The following is a 21,472-nucleotide window of genomic DNA, read 5'->3' as shown; positions in this document are numbered from 1 at the left end:
TTTCTGCATTTTCCTGACTTAGGACAGCTGAGATGTTGGCAGGCATGCATTTCTGGGGATCTGCTCAGAAGAGCCTCCCCCTGAAGATTCATGATTTTATTCATGTACTGAAATAAGAAGTGTAATAGTGTTGATACATTCTAGTCTTCTTCCTGAGGATCACCCCTGAGCGCCTGATGGAACTATTTCCCATTGTCTTTGTCTGCTATTCAGTGTTGTATAAACATCTCTGGACTTGTAATGTTTTCATGGCAATGATTTTTATCAGTGATGTAGAATCAGAAATCAATAGGGTAATATGGAGACAGCCTAGATATGAAGATATCATTATGCCTAGGCTGGAGGGACAAAGGCAATGGGGTATCCTCATAGAAGCTGGAACTTTCCGCATAAACCTGTGCAAGGAGGGATGTAGCTTCCACTGGAGATATAGCTGAAGACAAAGAGAAGGTGAGAAGCGCCCCAGCTTCTCCCATTCTCTTGTTTCCCGGTGTCCTAGCTATTGGCCCATTGGCTGAATCCACCATGAGGCAGCTGACTCAGAGGAACTCATCCTGAGCTTTGGTTCCCTGCAAAACAAGCTGGAGCAGGGAAGGTGCAGAAATCTTTCATAAACAGGTCTAGTGAGCTCAGGGATGCTACTACAAAAACAAAATAGAAGAACCCTATGAAACTGGATTTATTAAAACTTCTTTGCTTATGTCTATACTAATTTCTATATCTCTATCAAAAAGGATCCATGAGATTAATTACTTTTTAATGAGAATTGTCACTTTCTACTTGAGCAATTGCTTAGTTTTTAATTGGTGGCCACGATAAAACTTATGACCTTGCCTTCTTCCCTCCTTGGCTCCTACTGTGTTGACAGGGAACTTGTATTTGTGAATTTCATGAGGAACTTCATGACATGCATTTTGTTGGAAACATATTTATTTCCTCTCCTTGTACTTATTTGGCTTTCTTTGTCATACCTTACTTTTTTCAGTGCTGTATAAACTTTTAAATGTTTACTTCTCTTTGCAAATGGACACTTGATTTTAAAATTTAAAACACATAATTAAAGAATAATATTCCGGGGCCAGCGCCATGGCTCACTTGGTTAATCCTCTGCCTGTGGTGCCAGCATCCCATATGAGCACTGGGTTCTAGTCCCGGTTGCTCCTCTTCCAGACCACCTCTCTGCTGTGGCCCAGGAGTGCAGTGGAGGATGGCCCAAGTGCTTGGGCCTGCACCCGAGTGGGAGACCAGGAAGAAGCACCTGCCTCCTAGCTTCGCATTGGCATAGCTCCAGCTGTAGCAGCCATTTGGGGAGTGAACCAAGGAAGACCTTTCTCTATGTCTCTCTCCCTTACTGTCTAACTCTATCAGTCAAATAAATAAATAAATAAAGAAGAATAATATTCCTTGTTTTCCACATAGGAGGTTGCAAGATGGTGACTCTCAGATTCCCCTCCTGAACCTCAAAATCACAATAATGAGATGTGTTTTTAAATTAACTACAAAAATCATAACCACTAACAGTTGTATTCCCAGTCAGTATTATATTGTTGGACAGAGGTTCATAATTATGTTTTGTCCAATAACCATAGCTTTTTCCTTATGAGATTCCAAACGTTTTTCTCCAGAAATTATTTTCAATATAAATATATTTACAGTTACTTACTTCACATAACATCTCCTCATCAAAGACATTTTCCCTCAATATTCTTGCCAACTGCATTCCTTGTTATGAGTTCCTGTGTTTTACAAGTAATCATAGCCTTAACATTGTACATCACAGATTCTCACAATAATTTTTCATCAACTTATGATACATCTTGGGTTTATAAAAGCTCACTAACATCTTCATCAGTTGCTATTTCTCCTTGTTGGTTTTCTATTCCTATATAAGCTTTAAAGCTTTACTGCTTCTTGCCAAATACCCTAAGAACTGTGCAATAATAAAGATGTTATTTGTTAAAAATGTCTTTCTTTTAGATTTTTTAATTGAAAAAGATTAATAACATGTAATACACGCATACCTTTGTGGGCAGTGTAAAATATTTCAGCATATAGCATCAACTGATCAAATTTGGCAATCAACTCTCCTTTCTCATGTTTGGATCCTATCAGCTCCTCTCTTCTAGTTTTTTATATAATATATTGTACATTATTGTGAACTATAGTTCCCCTGTTATGCTGGAGAACACAAGAACCTAATACTTCTGTGCTTTGTTATCCTTTACCCAACCTCATTTTCCCCCTCCTGCTCCCACTCTTTGTAGCCCTGGTAATTACAATTTTGTGTTCAGAATGACTTTTTAAATTTTTTTGAAATTGCACATGTGAGAGAGAACATGCAGTATTTGTTACTATATGTCTGTTTATTTTAATTAACGTTGTGACCTCCAGTTCTATCCATTTTACTATCAATGTCACTGTTTCATTCTTTTTTTGTGGCTGAATAATATTCTAATTTATATATAGTTTCTTTACACAATCATCCATCAATGGAAATCTAGGTTGATTCGCTACCTTGGCTATTATGAATATTGCTACAGTGAACATGTGAGTGCTTATATCTTTTTCATATGTTGATTTCTTTCCCTTTAGATATTTACAAGAAGTCAGGTAGCTGGATCCTATGGGAGTTCTGTTTTCAGTTTTTTGAGGAATAGCCATACTGTTTTCCACATTGACGGTCTTAATTTGCATTTCCACCAAAAATGTATCAGGGTTCCCTTTTCTCCATATCCCCATCAACATTTGCTATTTTTGTCTTTTTTTTCATAGCCATTCTTATTGCAGTGAGATGATATCAGACTGTGGATTTGATTTGCATTTTTCTGGTGGCTATTTTTTCTTATCTTTGTAGGCCATTTGTATTTCTTCTTTGGAGAAATGTCTATTTAGAGACTTTATACATTTGTAAACGGTATTAACTGGTTTTGGTTGAGGTTTTTGAGTTCTCTATTCTGGATAATAATTTTTTGTCAGATAAATAGTTTGCACTATTTTCTCTCATTCTCTTGTATGTTTATCCTATTTATTGTATTCTTTGCTGTGAAGAAATTCCTTCCTTTCATACAATCTCATCTTTCTAGCTTTGCTTTTGTTACCTGGGTAACAAAGCTTCTGGTGCTTTACCCAAAAAAAGTGTTGCCATTTTGATGCCTTGAAATGTTTCCCATGTAGTTTTTCCTAGTAGTTTCATAGTTTCAAATGTTACGAGATACTCTTTTTCTGTATCAGATTAAAGTTCCATGAGGAATTAAACCAAATTTCCTTTGTCCACCATTAAATCTCATTATCTAGCAGATGTTAAATAGGTATTTTTATTTTTATTTTTTAATTAATTTATTTATTTTTGACAGGCAGAATTAGACAGTGAGAGAGAGACAGAGAGAAGGGTTTTCCGTTGGTTCACCCCTCAAGTGGCCACTACAGCAGATGCATTGCGGCCGGTGCGTTATGCGGATCCGAAGCCAGGAGCCAGGTGCTTCCTCCAGGTCTCCCATGCAGGTGCAGGGGCCAAGGACCTGGGCCATCCTCCACTGCACTCCCGGGCCAGAGCAGAGAGCTGGACTGGAAGAGGAGCAACCGGGACAGAATCTGGCGCCCCGACCGGGACTAGAACCCAGTGTGCTGGCGCTGCAGGCAGAGGATTAGCCTAGTGAGCTGCAGCATCGGCCTAACTAAGTATTTTTAAAGGATGAAATGAATGCATGAATAAATGAGAAATATATATGCTAAATTTATCAATGATATAGTTTGAAAATTGTCTTACTGTGTAGATTTCTCATATTATTTTGTTTAAAATATGAGTATAATATTTATATTATGTATTTTACTATATTTTAAAATTTATAATTACCAAGAGGATATGCTATTATGATTTTGAATAAGTGATCATTCATATCAAAACCAGATGAAGTAAAAATAGTAAATTATCACTACTGATGTCTCAGATCTGACTGGGGGATTAGGACAATTGATGCTACATTTAAGACCAGCATCCCATTTGCAGCCTGTGAGAAGTTAGAGAAACTAAGACTTAGAGGTGTGAAGAGGAAGAGGAAACTTTTAGAGAGAGCTGCTCATGTGCTAATGTTAGTCCCAGTCTCTTCTCTAAGAGGAGTCTTCAAATCCAGTGAGAACAGAGTTTATTAGAACTGTTTGAGGGACTAGTGCTGTGGCATAGTAGGCAAAGCCTCCACCTGCAGTACTTGTAACCCATGTGGGTGTTGTTTCATATCCGCTGTTCCTTTTCTGACCCAGCTCTCTGCTATGGCATGGGAAAGCAGTAGAGGATGGCCCAACTGCTAGGGCCCCTGTACTTATAGGGGAGACCCAGATGAAGCTCCTGGCTCCTGGCTTCAGATTGGGATGGCTCCAGCCTAGCTCCAGAAGTTGCAGCCATTTGAGGATGGAAGACATTTCTCTCTCTCTCTCTCTCTGTCTGCAACTCTGCCTCTCAAATAAATTAATAGAATCTTTAGTTAAAAAAAATATGTTTGAAAGAACTTGATATCTCTCTCAACAGAGTGTCTAACTCCCACCCGGGAAATCCAAGTAATGAGAGATGAACTAGCTAGATGGTGATAAGACTGCAAAAGAAGAGGTGATTGTTTCACGTAGTTTATGGTTAATTTTGGTTCTATGGGTTAGGTCGGTAGGAGGGGAATGAATGAATAAGTGCAAGTGTTGGAGAGGGGAGAAAGTAGAACTATAGTCCGATACCTGGAAACTGTAGAGAGAGTAAGCCAGGAGCTGGAGGAGAGTGTATTATTCATGTCAAAGGATGGTGAGAAATTCCTAGTCATGGAATGTTTGGATTTCTAAATAATCCACCAAGTATGAACAAGAGAAGAAATTAAGAACTCCCACTGAGTCAGAGAACCATGCTAGCTCGCAAGAGCATCTATCAAACAGAAATATAAACTTTGTCTCCCCTTTATGTATTCTTGCCTGGATTCTTTCAACTCTAGAGGACTCAGAAGCTCAGAGGCAGAAGGTTCAGACACACAAAGTGCAGAAGACGCTGATTGTTCTCCCATCTTTGGCTGCAATGCCCCTATTTGGGAGAGAGTCAAAAAATGGGAAAATGTTGAAGTTCTGTCCATGAAATGGTATTGAACATTTTAATTACTCACTTGGGGGACTCAGAACACTTAACAGTGAGCAGGATCATTGGGGTTTTTATTCAGGAACGAGAAAAGAAAAAGTGCCCTAATAAATAAACGTAAATATGGAGGAAAAGGTGCTTTGTGATTACATTCCCAGAGTACTGCTCGCTCAAAGTGGATATCACATATGTTATTGTTATGCAATATTTTTAACAAACTGTATTTGAGTAATGTGTTGATTCTTAGATAATATTTGAGAGATTCATTGCGTGTATAACCTAATTTAAATAGCTAATTATCCAATAATAAGGTCCACATAATAGGATCACTTAATTAAAGGTCCTTGGCATTTTGTTGAGCAAATAAATGAAAATCAGTCAGAAGTTTAGTTACACTTGATGTTTCTTGACACAGCCAAAACTGACATTTATACATGAAGACCGTATTATTGTGTGTGTGTGTGTGTGTGTGTGTGTTAATCAATCATCTAATGAAATTTTCTAGGTCACATTTTCCTGTGCTTAACTAGGTAGAAAAGGCACTCAATTTTAGCAGCTGGTTTATTTCTTCCATGTATCTTGTTCTGTGAGGATGGGTGAATGTTTACATATAGTATCTTAGATATACCAAGACACAACAAATTGAAAATAAGTCAGAAAAATGTTTTAATGTATATTCTAGATGACTTGGAATACTAAATATTTAGACAATAGGGGTTTATTGTAAGCATCAAAATAGGAGGTTTGGGGCCTGTGTTTTGGCACAGTGGCTTAAGCTGCTGCCTTGCAGCAACGACATCCCATATGGTACTGTCAGCTCCCATCCTGGCTTCTCCACTTCTGGTCAAGCTCCCTGCTGCTAATATGCCTGAGAAAGCAGTGGAAGATGGCCCAAGTACTTGGGCCTCTGTCACCAGCATGAGAGACCTGTGTGGAGTGATGGAAGATATTTTCTCTCTCTCTCGCTCTCTTTTTCTCAAATCAAAACGAAACAAAGCAGAACAAGGCAAAATAAAACAAAAACAGGACGCTGGGAATGAACATTTGGTGTAGTTAAGATACCACTTGAGATACCTACATTCTATATCCGAAGACCTGGTTTTAAGCCTTGCTTCTATTTCTGATTCTGCTTCCCATTAATGAATACCCTGAGAGGCAGCAGGTTATGGCTCACATTACTTGGGTTCCTGCCACTCATGGGGGAAACTTGGATTGAGTTCTTAGCTCCTGGCTTCAGCCTGGCCCAGCCTTGACTGTTCCAGGCATTTGTGGAGTGAACCAGTGGGTGAAAGATCTCTGTCTGTTCTGTATCTCTCTGCCATCCAAATAAGTTAAAATAAAACAAGGTTCTAGGCTTACATGCTAATCCACAAACAGCAATTATTCATTTGATCAAGACTTACTGACACAGAATCTGGATCCAATCCATTCCAGAGACCCCTGGAGCCACGGTTCTCTGATTGAAATATTGACTATCAAAGAAACTGATTCCTTTTGCATCTTTGCTAGTCTGTGTTTCTGTTCTTTCATGCTCAGCTAATACTAACCTCTACAATCCCCAGTACATTATTCCTCAGTTCCTATTATCCAGAATGAAATCTGATTGTTACCCGTTTTGGGGCCAGTGATGTTTGTCCTTCTACGTGAAGTGCTTATGCCTAGTCTAATCAGCTTCAGCAAATTGGAATGATGGTCACCTTGTATAAAACACATTTACCTCCAACTGCTGAGGGAGCTCTTTAACCTAAAAGAAAGTGGAAAGTGACAAATACAATCTGTTACTGTAGCATGTACATTATATGTACTTTTGAATGAAGGTCATTTATATACATATATAGGTGTGAGGGCACTTCAAAAATTTGGAAAATGGAATTAAGTTTAAAAAGATTTTCCATAGTATTCGTAATACACATTTTCAATGAACTTTTTGAAGACCCTTTTTGTGTACCTGTGTGTGTGTGTGTGTGTACAGGCGTACTAAAGATATAAGTACATTATAGAAAGATTAAAGTATATTGAAAACTCAAAACTAGTTAGCAGATAGAGAATGATAACAACAGTGTGTCTACAGTGGATTAACTACTGTGGTTATGTATAGTTTTGAATGCACAAATAGGTATAGATGCTATAAAAAGATGAGATGAAAAAGAGAAATATATTATAATTTAATTATGGCTAATATGATCTTTTTAATGGTAATAACATTGTTTTTCCTAATTATAAGTACAACTTCTAAGCAAATTATAAAGAATACATTTAAAACTGCATATAAATTCTACCATATTTTAGAAAAATCATTTCATTATTTCTTTCTGTAGTTCCCTATCAGCAAAATTGTATTATGCTACACCGTGCATATTCTTTTGATGTCTGTGTTAGCATCTTTTTCACTTAAAGTAGATTTAGAAATGTTTTTCCAAGCCAATAAATATAAATTTAAATCACTACACTAAAATACTGCCTGGTATTCCATTATGTAGATGTCATGAAATTCATTTAACCTGTTCCTTATAAATGGACATTTAGGTTGGCTCTATAAACATTCTTGTGAATAAATTTTTGCTTATTTAATCATTCCATGCTGTTGAATTCCTGGAAGCAAATCACAGCTTCAGGAATTTTAAATTTGTTTAATTGTCTGTTTTTTTGTTGTCAAATTGCCTTGTATATCCACTAGCTTTCCAGGTCCTCACTAGTGTGTATTTTCTTTTTAAAGATTTATTTATTTATTTGAAAGTTGAAATTACAAAAAAAGACAGAGACAGAGATATCTCCCATATACTGGTACATTCCCCAAATGGCTGTGATGGCCAAGACTGGTCCAGGCCAAAGTCAGGAGCTAGGGAGCTTCATCTTATTCTCCCAGATGGATGGCAGGGTCCTAAGCACTTAGGACATCTGCTGCTGCTTTCCCAGCCATTAGCTGGGAGCTGGATCCAAAGCACAGCAACGGAGACTCTAACCAACACTCTGATATGGGATGATGGCATGACTGATGCTCAGATGCCTGGACCCTTGCAGCCACATGGGAGACTTGGATGGACTTCAAGACTCCTGACTTTGGCCTGACCCAGACTCGGCTGTTGCTGCCATTTGGGGAATGAACCAATTGATGGAAGATTCTCTCTCTCTCTCTCTCTCTCTCTCTCTCTCTCTCTCTCTCTCTGAGTCTCTTCATTCCTTTCATCTTTCTCTTTCTACATATACCACTCATGAACCTTCTATTCAAGAATTTGTGCTTCCTTGCTAAGAAATGTTTGACTGCTTCTAGCTTCCTGATCAAGAAAACTTACAACACATTACCTCCACTCTTGAAAGAGGGAGACAATCTTGTACTCCACTAAAGATAGGATGGCTCTGAAGTTATGGAGATCTTCAAATTATTTTGTGGTTATCAGGACACTAGAAAGGCTGTTTTAGTGGACTATCTCTCCTCTGACTCCAAATAGTTTATTTTTTGCTTTTATGTTTTTATACAAATGCAAGAGGTTGCTGTTTGCTGATGGTGGTACCTCTAGTTCCCAGTCATTTTTCTGCTCCCTTCCCTCATCCTATTTTTAGTTTTTGATCTCTCTCTTCTCTGCTCTGTTTATTTTTCCCTTCTAATTTCAGTTGTAGAGGGAATGAAAGCAGAAAGAATAGGAGAAATGAAGATAACAATAAAGCAACTACTATTTTAATTGGAGAAAAACATGTAACAAAAGGGCACATAATTCTTTTTATGCAAATGACAAGAGAATGAATTTAGAATAAAAGGATATCTCCTAAAGGAAGTAATTAGCTATTCTCTCATTGATTTCTCCAAATAATAAATGTACATTGTCTTAACTTAATCAAAAACACATACATAGGATAAGATTAATTGTGCATAGTATTTCATCGCTCTGAACTTTAGATAAAGCAACAACTCACTTCAATTTCTTAGTATTATGCAGAATGATATTAATTCTCTTAGCTGACTAGATTAACTTTACAGATTAAAGCTTATATCCAGCCGGCGCCGCGGCTCACTAGGCTAATCCTCCGCCTAGCGGTGCCGGCACACCGGGTTCTAGTCCCGGTCGGGGCGCCGGATTCTGTCCCGGTTGCCCCTCTTCCAGGCCAGCCCTCTGCTGTGGCCTGGGAGTGCAGTGGAGGATGGCCCAGGTGCTTGGGCCCTGCACCCCATGGGAGACCAGGAAAAGCACCTGGCTCCTGGCTCCTGCCATCGGATCAGCGCGGTGTGCCGGCCGCAGCACGCCGGCCGCGGCGGCCATTGGAGGGTGAACCAACGGCAAAGGAAGACCTTTCTCTCTGTCTCTCTCTCTCACTGTCCACTCTGCCTGTCAAAAAAATAAATAAATAAAATAAAGCTTATATCCCTCAGAATCCTTAGGTTTTTGACTAGAGCCCCACCAAGTAATAGATGAATGAGAATTATTAATTGAGGTGAATTTGTGACCTTCTTTATCTTGAGCTCTTCAGCTATTGGGCTTCTCTTGTGGTCTGGCTCAGGCACCTGATCCTGCATGACATTCTTATTGATTATCCACTAGTATTCTCTTTCTCTTTCTCCTAAAATCTGTATGAATCTAATTCTACTTTTCAGGGGTGAAGGTACTATAAGTCTAGCACAGCACCTGAGTCATAATGCTCAGGTATTCAGTACATCTTTACTACATGAAAGAATGAAGCCATAATATAGAACTTTCTGACAAACCTTCACTTCCATTTTATTACTTAAAAAAAAAGAATTTGTACTTCTAGTTATTCATGAATATTATTGAAATTTTAACTTAAAATCACACACACACACATATATATGTGTGATTATATATATATATATATATATATGATTTTAAAAGCATTTCATCTACATTCTCTTTGCATGTGCTAAAATGTTCATCTTGAGGGTGGAATGTTGTCCTTAGTCTTATGTAACTATGCTGAATGTCTGCTATATTCAAGACACTCTGCTAATCATTCAACAGTTCTTTAAAACTTTCTGTTTTGTTAAGATTTGTTTTATTTAGCTGAAAGGCAGAATGAGAGAGAGAGAGAGAGCGAGCGAGCGAGAGAGAGGTCTTCCATCTGTTGGTTTATTCCCCAAATGATCACAGCTCCTGGAACTAGGCCAGGCCAAACCAGGAGCCAGGAACATTTTCTGGGTTTCCCACATGGATGCAGGGCCCCAAGCACTAGGCTCATCCTTCACTGCTTTCTCAGGTTCATTAGTGGGGAGCTGGATCAGAAGTGCATCAGATGGGAGTGGAAGAAGTACCTATATATGATGACAACTCTGTAGACATTGACTTTATCTGGTAATCCACAATGCCATGAACATAACATTCTATTTATTCTTGAGAAATTTCCTTTTTTATAAAGAAGAAATGAAGATAACATTTTATGAAAAGGTATTCCCATGTTCATAGTTTTTAAACAAGTTTATTTATTTACTTGAAATGCAGAGTTAGAGGAAGAGAGAGAGAAAGAAATCTTCCATCTGCTGTTTCATTCCCCAAGTGACCATTTAGTCAAGCCTGGGTCAGGCTGAAGTAAGGAGCCAGGAACTCCATTTGAGTGCCTCACATAGGTGCAGGGGCCAAGCACTTGGGCCATCTTCTGCTGCTTTCCCAGGTGCATTAACAAGGAGCTAGATTTGAAGTGGGGCAGCCGGGACACAAACTGGCACTCATATGGGATGCCAACATCACAGACAGCAGCATAACCTGCTGCACCTTAACACTGACCCTGAGGATCACAGATTTAATGAGCTGCAAAATAGATCCCCTTGTGGGAGCTGGATCAGGAGCCGAGGACAGCATCATAGGTGGCAGCTTAGCCTACTGTACCACAGCTCTGCTGTCATGGAGATAATTCTTTCAGAAGCCATTTATACATGCAAAAGAAAAGTCAATTCATTGATGAAACACCTTCTCTAAACCACAGGATCTGGCATTGTGATGTAGCAGATAAAACAGCTGCCTACAATAATGGCATCCCAAAGCAACAGTTCAAGTCCCAGATTCTTTCCCAGGTGCATTAGCAGGGAGCTGGATCAGAATTGGAGCAGTGAGACTTGAACCTATGACTATATGGGTTTCCGGTGCTGTAGGTGGTGCCTTTTACCCACTATGCCACAATGCCAGTGCATTTTTTAAAAGATTTATTTATTTATTTATTTGAAAGCCAGAGTTATAGAGAGGCAGAGGCAGAGAGAGAGAGGGGTCTTCTATCTGCTAATTCACTCACCAAATGGCCACAATGGCCAGGGCTGAGCCAGTCCAAAGCAAGGAGCCAGGGACCAGGAGCTTCCTCTGGGTCTCTCACATGGGTGCCAGACTTAGCATCTTCTGCTGATCTCCATCTTCTACTGATTTCCCAGGCCATAGCAGAGAGCTGGATCTGAAGTGGAACAGCTGGGACTTGAACAGGTGCCCATATGGAATGTCGGCAATGCAGGCAGTGGTTTTACCCACTACACCACAGCGCTGGCCCCCAGGGCATTCTTAATCATTTTATTTATTTGTTTATTTTTAATTAATTTTATATAATGTAAACTATAAAGACCAACTTATATTGTTAAGAATCCAAATGTAAGAACTCTTTTACTTGGGGTCAGGTTTAGCTACCACCTGAGATTTTCCATATGCACACTGTTTCCAGTCCCAGCTGTTTACTTCCTATCAAGCTCCCTGCTAATGTGCACAAGATGTCACAAGTACTTGGGCCCTTGCTATCCACGTAGGAGACCTGGAAGAAGCTCCTGTTTCAACCTGGCCCACCATGGGCCATTGTGGCATTGGGGAGTGAACCTGCAGATGAAAGATCAACCTCTCTCTGTTTCTTTCTCTGTTTCTGTACCTCTGCCTTTCAAATAATAAAAAAAAAAAATAATGAATTCTTTTACTTTTTCTGTTTTTATTTTTGTTGTATTCTTAGTTGCTGAAATACATTTTAAATAATTGCAGTAAGTGTGTTCTACTTTCAATGAACTATTCCCTTCAGATATGCAAGATCATATGTACTGAGTGGCTGCCTATCTTGAAAACTGAGCAGCCTTAGGGCTGGTCACGTTTTTCTTCTATCTTTTTCTTGTGTTGACTATAATAGGCTTTTCCATCCATATACTTCTTGATCTTATTCATCCCCAAAAAGGAACAAGATCAGTCAGATGTAGTACAAGGGAATAACAAACTTTTTTCTTTGAGGACCAGATATGTCAGTTGTCTGTGGATTCACTTGACTTCCTGACACGCTTGCTCAAAAACAGTTGGTAATGATCACATTTAGTAGAGTGAAGCACAAGTTAAACATGGAAAAGTTGGGAACTGATTACATGTTTTTCTCTTTCACGTTCCTCTTTAATGTCAATGAAATCAAGGCTCAAAGAGCAGACATGGTCCTTTGAGATTTGTAATTTGAAAATCTTAATTCATGCTTTAGAAATTGAGTAAGATATTAAAAATGTTAAGCTAAAATAATATTTCCATAATCTCATAATGGTGGCTTAGAGAGGGCATTTAAATGAAAATATATTTTAAAATAGGTTATTTACACAAAGTTTACTGAATAAGACTATGTACTTTATTATTGTCACTAAAAATTGGTGAGTAATTAAGAAACCAAAAACAGAAATTTCTTTCTATTCTCCCAGCCAGACTAGAAAACTGTCACAAAATGGCCACATTATAGATGCTTATAAACCAAAGTGTAATGATTCTTTTTTTTTTTTTTTTTTTTTTTTTTGCATCAATCTGATTTGGCCGAACTCAGATGTGTGGTCAAATATTATTCTAAATGTTTCTGTGACTGTGGTGTTAAGATTAACATCTAAATACATTTTGAAAGTAGACATTTAAAGTGGGCTTTGAGTGAAGATTTCCTACGTAATGTGGGTAATCTCCAGTCACTGAAGCCCTTGATGGCAAAAGACTGACCTCCCCAGAAGAAGGGGGAAGTCCATGGGCAGAGCATCATTGCCCCCAAGCTGTGCTCCTTCCTGGGTCTCCAGCCTGCTGTTCTACCTTTTGCACTTCCCATGCCTTCGTGGTTATTTGAGTCACCTTCTTAAACCTCATTCTTTCTCCCTTGCAACCCCTTCTAGAGACTCTGATTAATACACACAGACTTTGGGAACTTAAATAAACAATATAATGCAGCTGTATTTTTAGGATTCTGAAACGATTTAGTCCTTTTTTTGAGATTAATCTGATAATGTGGAAAATTGATACTGAAATCTTAGAAAAATCAATGCTCATTGTTACCTTTATTTAATTAATTATTAAAATTCAGTTCTTATTTTTGATGGAGTGTTAAATTTATGGAAGGAGTGAATTTGAAGTTGTATTCCATGTATACAACAAGTATTTCAAATATTAAGATACTTAATCATTTTCTTGGACTTACTCAGTTTGTAGTCAAATGATAGTCAAACCCCAAGCAAAAATGCACTTTCTAGATTTTACAAAGTGTCATTCTTTTCTGGAAAAAAAATGTTATTGACATTCCCTTCCTTTCATTATAACTGGAACAAATATATTAAATTTTATATGCCTGATTTGGGAAATCAGTTTCTGTCTTCAATAACTGATTGTGTGTTATAGCTGGGTCCTTTACAAATGAAGTGCACTTCTATTGCTTAAAAATTGCTTTCCTGTGCAACATGATGTAGTAATGAATTAAATCCAAATGAGCCTTATATTCACAATGTCATAATATGTAACTCGTCCCCTGTGGAACTTTTTTATTATCTAATACAAGGCAAGCTAATGTCTTCCTCTCATGGCTCACTTCTCAGAAGGGTATGAAGCTTTCAGTATTAGAAATAAAGAAAGAAAACTATGATTTGAGATCAAATTACCTTTTTATAAACTCTCTAAATCACAGAGAACACCTTAAGCTGCCCCCAAATATGCAAATCAAACTGTGATAGAATAAGAAACAAAAGAAGCAGTTCTAATTCTATGGAGTACATTTCTGTCTGTGAGAGAAAAATGAAACTGAACATTTTTCTTTCAGCAGAAATGTGTGCAGGTGGTTTTTTACCTTCAATAAAAATAAAATAAGTGTGGGTGTTTTCTATTTCTTCACTTGATTTCATCATATTAACTATATTCTGTAGGGAACAACTTGTAATATCAGCTGTAGCAATATTGTAGTTCAACCTACTATATACATTTAACAGCTCCAAATTATTAGCCTAATAATTTTTAATTCAATGAAATGCATCAAATGTTTCCTTACAATAGTTACCTTAGTTGTGTCTGTGTAGCATATTTTAATTTAACTGGATATTTTGAAATATATCTTGCCTTTTTATGTGGACCAAGAGCAAAGGCAGAAAATTGTAGTTCACTGGGACAGACAAGATAAATTGTGTAAGGCTTTCATATTACTTCTTGTGGATTCCTGAAGATTTTTCTCTAGGAGGAGGTCATTGCAGATTTTTTCTGCATCCTGCTTTTCTCCTCATAGCTGGCTCTGAATCAGTCGCTGTTTGGTGTAACATGTGGTCCAAATCCCTCCCTCTTTCTTATTTTGAGAAGAAGCTGAATTCTTATATTATTTGTTTCTCCTGTTTAATTTTTAATTTAGATTTTTTCAAATAATTAATATCACACACAAAGATAAGAAGAAATATCAAAGCCATATGCTGCTATAGGAAAAGGAGATTCTCAACTTTCTTTTAATTTATGACAGATACAGACAGATGGATTGGCACTTGATGGTTCATTCCCTAAATGCCCACAATGGGTAGGGCACAGCCAAGGCTAAATCCAGGAACTGGGAATTCAGTAAGTTCTCCCACCTGGGTAACAGGAACCCAACTGCTTGGGCTATCACCACTACCTCCCAGGATCTACATTAGTAGAAAACTGGAATCAGAATTCTGAGCCAGATACCAAACTCTAGTATGCTGACTTGGGATGCAGGTACCTTGACTGTGAGGCTAACCACCAACTCCTGCACTCTATGATTTAAAGTATATATTTTCCTTTATCAAATCTATATTTCAAATTCAAAGTAACACTTGATAGCCCACCATCACAAGAATTATTCAAGATGTGTTTAATCATTGGTCATTTATCCCTGTTACATATTGACTGAGAGCCTACCTAGTGCTGGGCACTAGAGACAAAGTGTCGCTCCCCCTCTTCGCGGAGGAACGACACTAAACCCTGCCTAGGCTTCATATCCGAGTCACGGCACCATTATGTCGCTCCCCCTCTTCGTGGAGGAACGACACAGGACCCTGCGCTGTTCTTTTGTCTGCTCGGCCCTCCCCGGGTTTGCTGCTGGTTCTTCCCGGGTTGGCTACCGACCCTTCCACCTCCGTGGAAGGGCGGTTCCCCCTGCCACTTTCCCCACTTCCGCAGGGGAGCGGCACACTGCCGGCCGGCTCTCTCGGGGGCTGCACAGGTGTTCCTTCAGATAGATGTTCCTGGTGCATGTTGTCTCTCTCCTCCTTTATAGTCCTCTTCCACCAATCCCAACTCTGCTACCCACACACCGAGTATGCTGCTCTCCTCCAATCAGGAGCAGGTCCTGCTGTTTATTGGTTGAACTGGAGGCAGCTGTGTAGAAGCTGTTTCCTCCTCTCCCAGTGCCATATTGTGGGAGAGCAGATGCATAGAATAAGTCTTAATTCCAGTAACAGTCTAGTCTGAGTTGCTCCCAGTTGCTCCCCACAGATCCCCCTTTCTTTTTATTTTTTGGCGTTGATACGCGCCTGTGTTCGGTGCCCTGCGGCACACACTCTGCTCTGCTTGCTGGAGCTGCCCACAGGTGCTTACAAGCCCTACCAATCAGGCAAACCAAGTCCGGGTCCTCTCTTCGCCATGTTGTGAGGAGGTTTTTAGGCGCTGATGTGTGCCTGTGTTCGGTGCCCTGCAGCGCATGCTCTGCTCTGCTAGAACTGCCTGCAGGTGCTTACAAGCCCTATCAATCAGGCAAACCAAATCCAAGCATTCTCATTGCCATCTTGTGGGGAGACTTATTGGTGTTGATAACGTGCCTGTCTTCGGTGACCTGCAGCCGCCCACAGGTGCTTATCATCTTACTAATCAGGCAGACCGAATCCAAGCTCTCTCATTGCCATGTTGTGGGGAGGCCTTATTTTTCTCTATTTCTCTACATCCGGGCATTCCTATCTCTCCTATTTTACTTCTATCTGCCAGCATTCCTATTTCTCTCATTTTACTTCTAAACTTCTGTTTCTCTTATCCCCAGCGCCCGCCCCGAGGCTGCTTCTCGGCGCCTTGCCCCGCGGCGGCTTCCCGGCTCTGCGTGCTCCGCAGTCTCCGCGCCCTTTGCACCCACACCACAGCCTTAGCGCTAGCCCCAAGTTCCCTATCTATTCGTGCCCTGTGCGCTCTCCCCACTTGTGCCCCACGCGCTCTCTCTGCGCGCGGCAGCTTCCGCGAATCACACAGCCTAGCTCACGTTTCCGCCACTGGTATTCAGTCTAAGCTCCCCGGGCTAACCTGGCGAATTCAACCTAGCTTACGTCTGCACCTTTCCGTTTGGCTTCCCGTCTTTTGCTCCCCGGGCTAATCTGACGGATTCCAACCTGGCTTACGCGTCCGCCTCTAGTTTTAGCTTTTCGCCTTTTGCTCCCCGGGCTGACTTGAAGAATCCCAAGCTAGCTTACGTCTCCGCCTCAGCCTGCCCCCGCGGCTTCATCCTCCCTAACATATTTTTCTCTACCCGGTATGTTTCCTAACTTTTCTTCCAACAATATTCCCCTCTCACTTCTCCTGGCTTCTCCCCACAGTCCGTATCTGAGTCTAAGTTTCTTCTAGGTTTCACTTTCACTTTCAACCTGCAGTCCGTATCTGAGTCTAAGTTTCTTCTTGCTTTCACTTTAAATCCTAACTTCTTTCCCACAGTCCATATCCGAGTCTATGCCTAGGCTTTCAATAGCTTCTTCCGGCACCTCTTCTGTCCGGCTTTTCCCTAGGCTCTTTGCTAGTCTCTCTCTCCAGTATTTTCCCACTTCTTCCCGTTTCTTCCCTCCTAAGTTTCCTATCCGAGTCATGGCACCATTATGTCGCTCCCCCTCTTCGTGGAGGAACGACACAGGACCCTGCGCTGTTCTTTTGTCTGCTCGGCCCTCCCTGGGTTTGCTGCTGGTTCTTCCCGGGTTGGCTACCGACCCTTCCACCTCCGTGGAAGGGCGGTTCCCCCTGCCACTTTCCCCACTTCCGCAGGGGAGCGGCACACTGCCGGCCGGCTCTCTCGGGGGCTGCACAGGTGTTCCTTCAGATAGATGTTCCTGGTGCATGTTGTCTCTCTCCTCCTTTATAGTCCTCTTCCACCAATCCCAACTCTGCTACCCACACGCCGAGTACGCTGCTCTCCTCCAATCAGGAGCAGGTCCTGCTGTTTATTGGTTGAACTGGAGGCAGCTGTGTAGAAGCTGTTTCCTCCTCTCCCAGTGCCATATTGTGGGAGAGCAGATGCATAGAATAAGTCTTAATTCCAGTAACAGTCTAGTCTGAGTTGCTCCTAGTTGCTCCCCACACAAAGTGCTGAGCAAGACATGCAAACTATATACGTTTCTGGTGTTTGTTTGCACTGGCCAGACCTAGGCAATAGGAATAGGTATATTTATATAAATGAAGTACAATGACACAAAATTACACATTATAGAGGCAGCAGGCAGGAAGGAATTGAATATGATTTCCAAATGCAAGCAGGCAAGAAGGAAGGAATTGAATGTAAATTCCAAAGATGTCTAGTGATGATTTTGGAGGAAATGGCCAATTCAACTTCAGATAAACACTGTGGTCCTGGAGGGTGGACCAGTCTCTCTTTGCCACTCCAGGCTTTCACTGAAACTGTAGAACTACTCAGCAGCTAGTTGATGCAGAGCTTGCCCCACTCCCTAGCTCTGGGGATTGCAAATAGTGCTCCTTCAGTACTAACTTACTTGTTTTTCTCCAGTACATTTGCAAATAACAACAACAAAAATCTTCACTGCTAAAGAGTAAATTCAATAGCTGCAATCTAAGTAAATATTAAGGAAATCCATGTGAATATCTGTCTTTAGTTTCAATGTCTGTAAATAAATGTCCCCTCCCCATATCAAAGTATTGTGCACTAATGCTTTCACCACTCTTGCTGAATTTTTGTTCCTTTGGAATAACCAACATTGAAGTTAAGTCTTCCAAATAAGAGTCACTGCTCCTTTCCTAGCTCTCTTTAAAATTATGGAAGACAGAGAAATGTATTTAAACGCTTGCTTTTGTCTCAAAAGCATCATTTCTAAGGACTGCCTCTTCACTTACAAGTGCTGTTGCTTTTTCCCCCATAAATTTCACATTGCATAAGGTATGGTTCAAAGAATAAGAAAAGGGATTCTTTCTTATTTCTCAGTCCTATTCTGAAAGAACCATTCGAAGGAAAATATATTAATTCTGAATTCTCGAGTTCTTGGTTTTTATTTAATCAGTTGCAATCTTGTACTTTGGTAATTATATGCAATTATGGTCTGACACCCAGTGGTGTATGTTAGCTTTCTAAGACTGCAGGCAGTATCAGTGATGATACGTTTCTTTTCAGACACAGAAATTAAATACAGAGAATCACATGGATTTTCTTAACGTCTGCTGATACTGCAGCTTCAGTCCTTCAGACAGATGGGGACTGGGATGGGACAGGTGTTCTGTTATATCATTTTATGATGGCCCTTTTTATTTGCAAGGTATAGCTAAAGAGAGAGGATTTGGGGACTGCAGGATTTGGGAAGGCTCAAGAGTATGTTCTAAGAAATGAGGGGCAGTACCTCTGTGGGAATCATGAAGGTAGAGCAAATAGTGATTGCTGCTGGCAATTTTCATTCCAGAAATAAACAGGAAGAATAAATTTAGAAGCTGTGGCAAACGTCACCGTGAGAATAATTTGTTGATGGGGGGAAAGATATGAAAACAATACAATGTGACAAATAAAATAAGAAATTCAGAGGACAATTTAGAGTAAGAGAAACAAGATAACAAGATGAGAAGAAAAATAAGACATATTGAGTTTTTCTTTTGTGTGCTGGCTCTGAAAGTAATCTCAAGTGCTCAGCATTGTGATACAAGTGAGTTAAATTAGCGCCTACTATGTTAGCATCCCCTATGAGCACCAGTTCATTTCCCAGCTGATCTACTTCCAATCCAGCTCCCTGCTAACGTGCCAGGGAATGCATTGGAGGATGGCCCAAGTGCTTGGGCCCCTGCCACCCATGTGGGAGACCCAGATGGAATTCCAGGCTCCTGCCTTTGGCCTGGCCCAGCACTGGACATTGCAGTTATTTGGGGGAGTTGACAAGCAGATGGAAGATCAATTTATCTCTCTCTTTCACTGTCTCTGTCTCTCTCTCTCTCTCTTATTCTGCCTTTCAACCAAATAAATCTTAAAAAAAAACTAATCTCAGAAGGCAGTGCCACTGTGAGATTCTACTCTACAAAATTATTAAAAGGGAAGAGAAAAAACTACAATATAACATTAATGGGTGAAATTATCAACAATAGGGGAAAAGAGAAACAGCAACTCAGCTGTTCAGATCTGAAAAATCTCACCTGGCCTTTTCCTGGATGGGGCTGTGTGCAGGCCCTGGGTAGAAAGTGATATCAGCTCTAGGAGACATTTACATAGACTTGAGTCTGAGTCTGGGAAATGAAGTCATGATCTGAAGTGGGATCCTGGGAAAGCTGCAACATTTAGCAGAAAACCAGACACAATTTGAGGTCTCAGTTGACCTTTGAAAGTTGCCCAGGACTTCCCAAAATCTTTAGCTAAGTCATGCACACAATGTTTGATGGAGGTCCCACTGGATTTTTCTGTGGATTAAACTGCTTAAGTCTGCCATAAAAGTATTTCTGTCTACTGTTTCTGAAATTTCCCTGAAATGTTGGGCAATAGGAATATGTACCTGGCACTGTGATTGAAAGACCAACTCAGGTTCTATAATACTAATCTAATTATCAACTCAGGATCCTTTTAGAGAACTACTGATGAATAATATGTTTGGGAAAATAAAAAGGTATGGTTTCACTCTGAAGCTATTGCTCATACCTCAGCTGAGGTCCATAGCACAGGTCACTTGAAATTTCAGAGTCATGTTTGTCATGATCCAAAGGGTAAATTAGATTCATTTCATGTATATCATTATTCCCTGTGGTACCAATGTTATATATCTATATGGACATTTGTGAATATTTGAAATGCGAATTTCTATCACAGTGCCACAGACAACTTAGAAATGGACTTGGAATCATTCTGCCTAAGATCAAAACGCCTCTCAACTGCATCCGGCTATATGATCTTGAGCTTTCTTAGGTTTAGAGTGATACAATTTCTCATTCATTAAATATAGTTAATAGCATTTCAACCTTCAGGGGTAGGACTTGGGCACAGTGGTTTAGACACCACTTGGGATGCCTGAGTTTGAGTCCTGGTTCCACTTCTACTGCCAGCTTCCTACACGTGAGCATGCCGGGAGGCAGCTGATAATGGCCCAGTACCTGGCCCCGTCACTGAAAGGGGAGACCTAGATTGACTTCCTGAGTCCTGGCTGAGTCCAGACCCAGTTCCAGCTATTGCAGCCATTTAGGAAGTGAAACAGTAGATGGAAAATTTCTGTTTGTCTTTCTGTCTCTGCCTTTTAAGTAAATAAAAATTGTTTTTTTTTAATTCACTTTGAAATAAAATCATAAATATCTAATATATTTAGAGGAGTGCCATATAAGAAATAATTACTATTACCTGATACTTATTATTGCTTTTCTTGTGTTAGTAAAAGGTCTTTAGCTGTGCCCCAGAGGTAATGTCACATTAGCCACAATCCTTAGTAGGCTGGCTTCTTAGAATGTTACTCAGACATATCTCTTCTGATCTCTTCTGCATCTCCCCCATCTCCTTTCAACTTCACTTTCCTTTTCCTAAATTCATATCAATGTTTCTCTTGTGTCTTCCAAGTCATGCTATAAGGGTCTCACCTTTCATATTCCAAGAATTTTTCTAAACAGAGTTCTCTAAGAATTGATATAGTCAAAATAATATGTTTTTATGAAATATATAAGCATATATAAGCATAAAGCTGTATTTTATAAATAGTTTAAAATATCTAGATCCTAATATCTGTGAGAAAACTTCAAAAATGTATATGAAGTGGAATTAAAAATTTTTGCTGCAAGGTATTTTGAAATTTATGCATAGATTTGTTTTGTAATACACATTTGCTGTGAACTTTTTGAAGACCCCTTATACTTAGGTGTGAAAGTCAGCTTCTCCACTGAGAGGAACACACACTTCTGTGCCTTCTATGACATCAGTTAGATAGTCCTTTTCCAGTTGGGATCATTATTTTTGATTCATACTATAAGGACACATAAGCATCTT

At 39.9% G+C, this 21,472-nt stretch overlaps 1 protein-coding gene across 12 annotated transcripts in view; it reads left to right on the top strand.

The window, feature by feature from the left end:
• The window catches only part of NAALADL2 (N-acetylated alpha-linked acidic dipeptidase like 2), a 1,435,315-nt gene that overhangs the window by 672,287 nt on the left and 741,556 nt on the right, over positions 1-21,472 (top strand). The window lies entirely within an intron of this gene.

Source organism: Oryctolagus cuniculus, chromosome 4 (genome assembly GCF_964237555.1).
Source record: "Oryctolagus cuniculus chromosome 4, mOryCun1.1, whole genome shotgun sequence".
In the NCBI taxonomy this organism is placed as follows: domain Eukaryota; kingdom Metazoa; phylum Chordata; class Mammalia; order Lagomorpha; family Leporidae; genus Oryctolagus; species Oryctolagus cuniculus.
The sequence above is the reverse complement of the archived record's forward strand: the minus strand, read 5'-3'. Positions and strand labels throughout refer to the sequence as shown.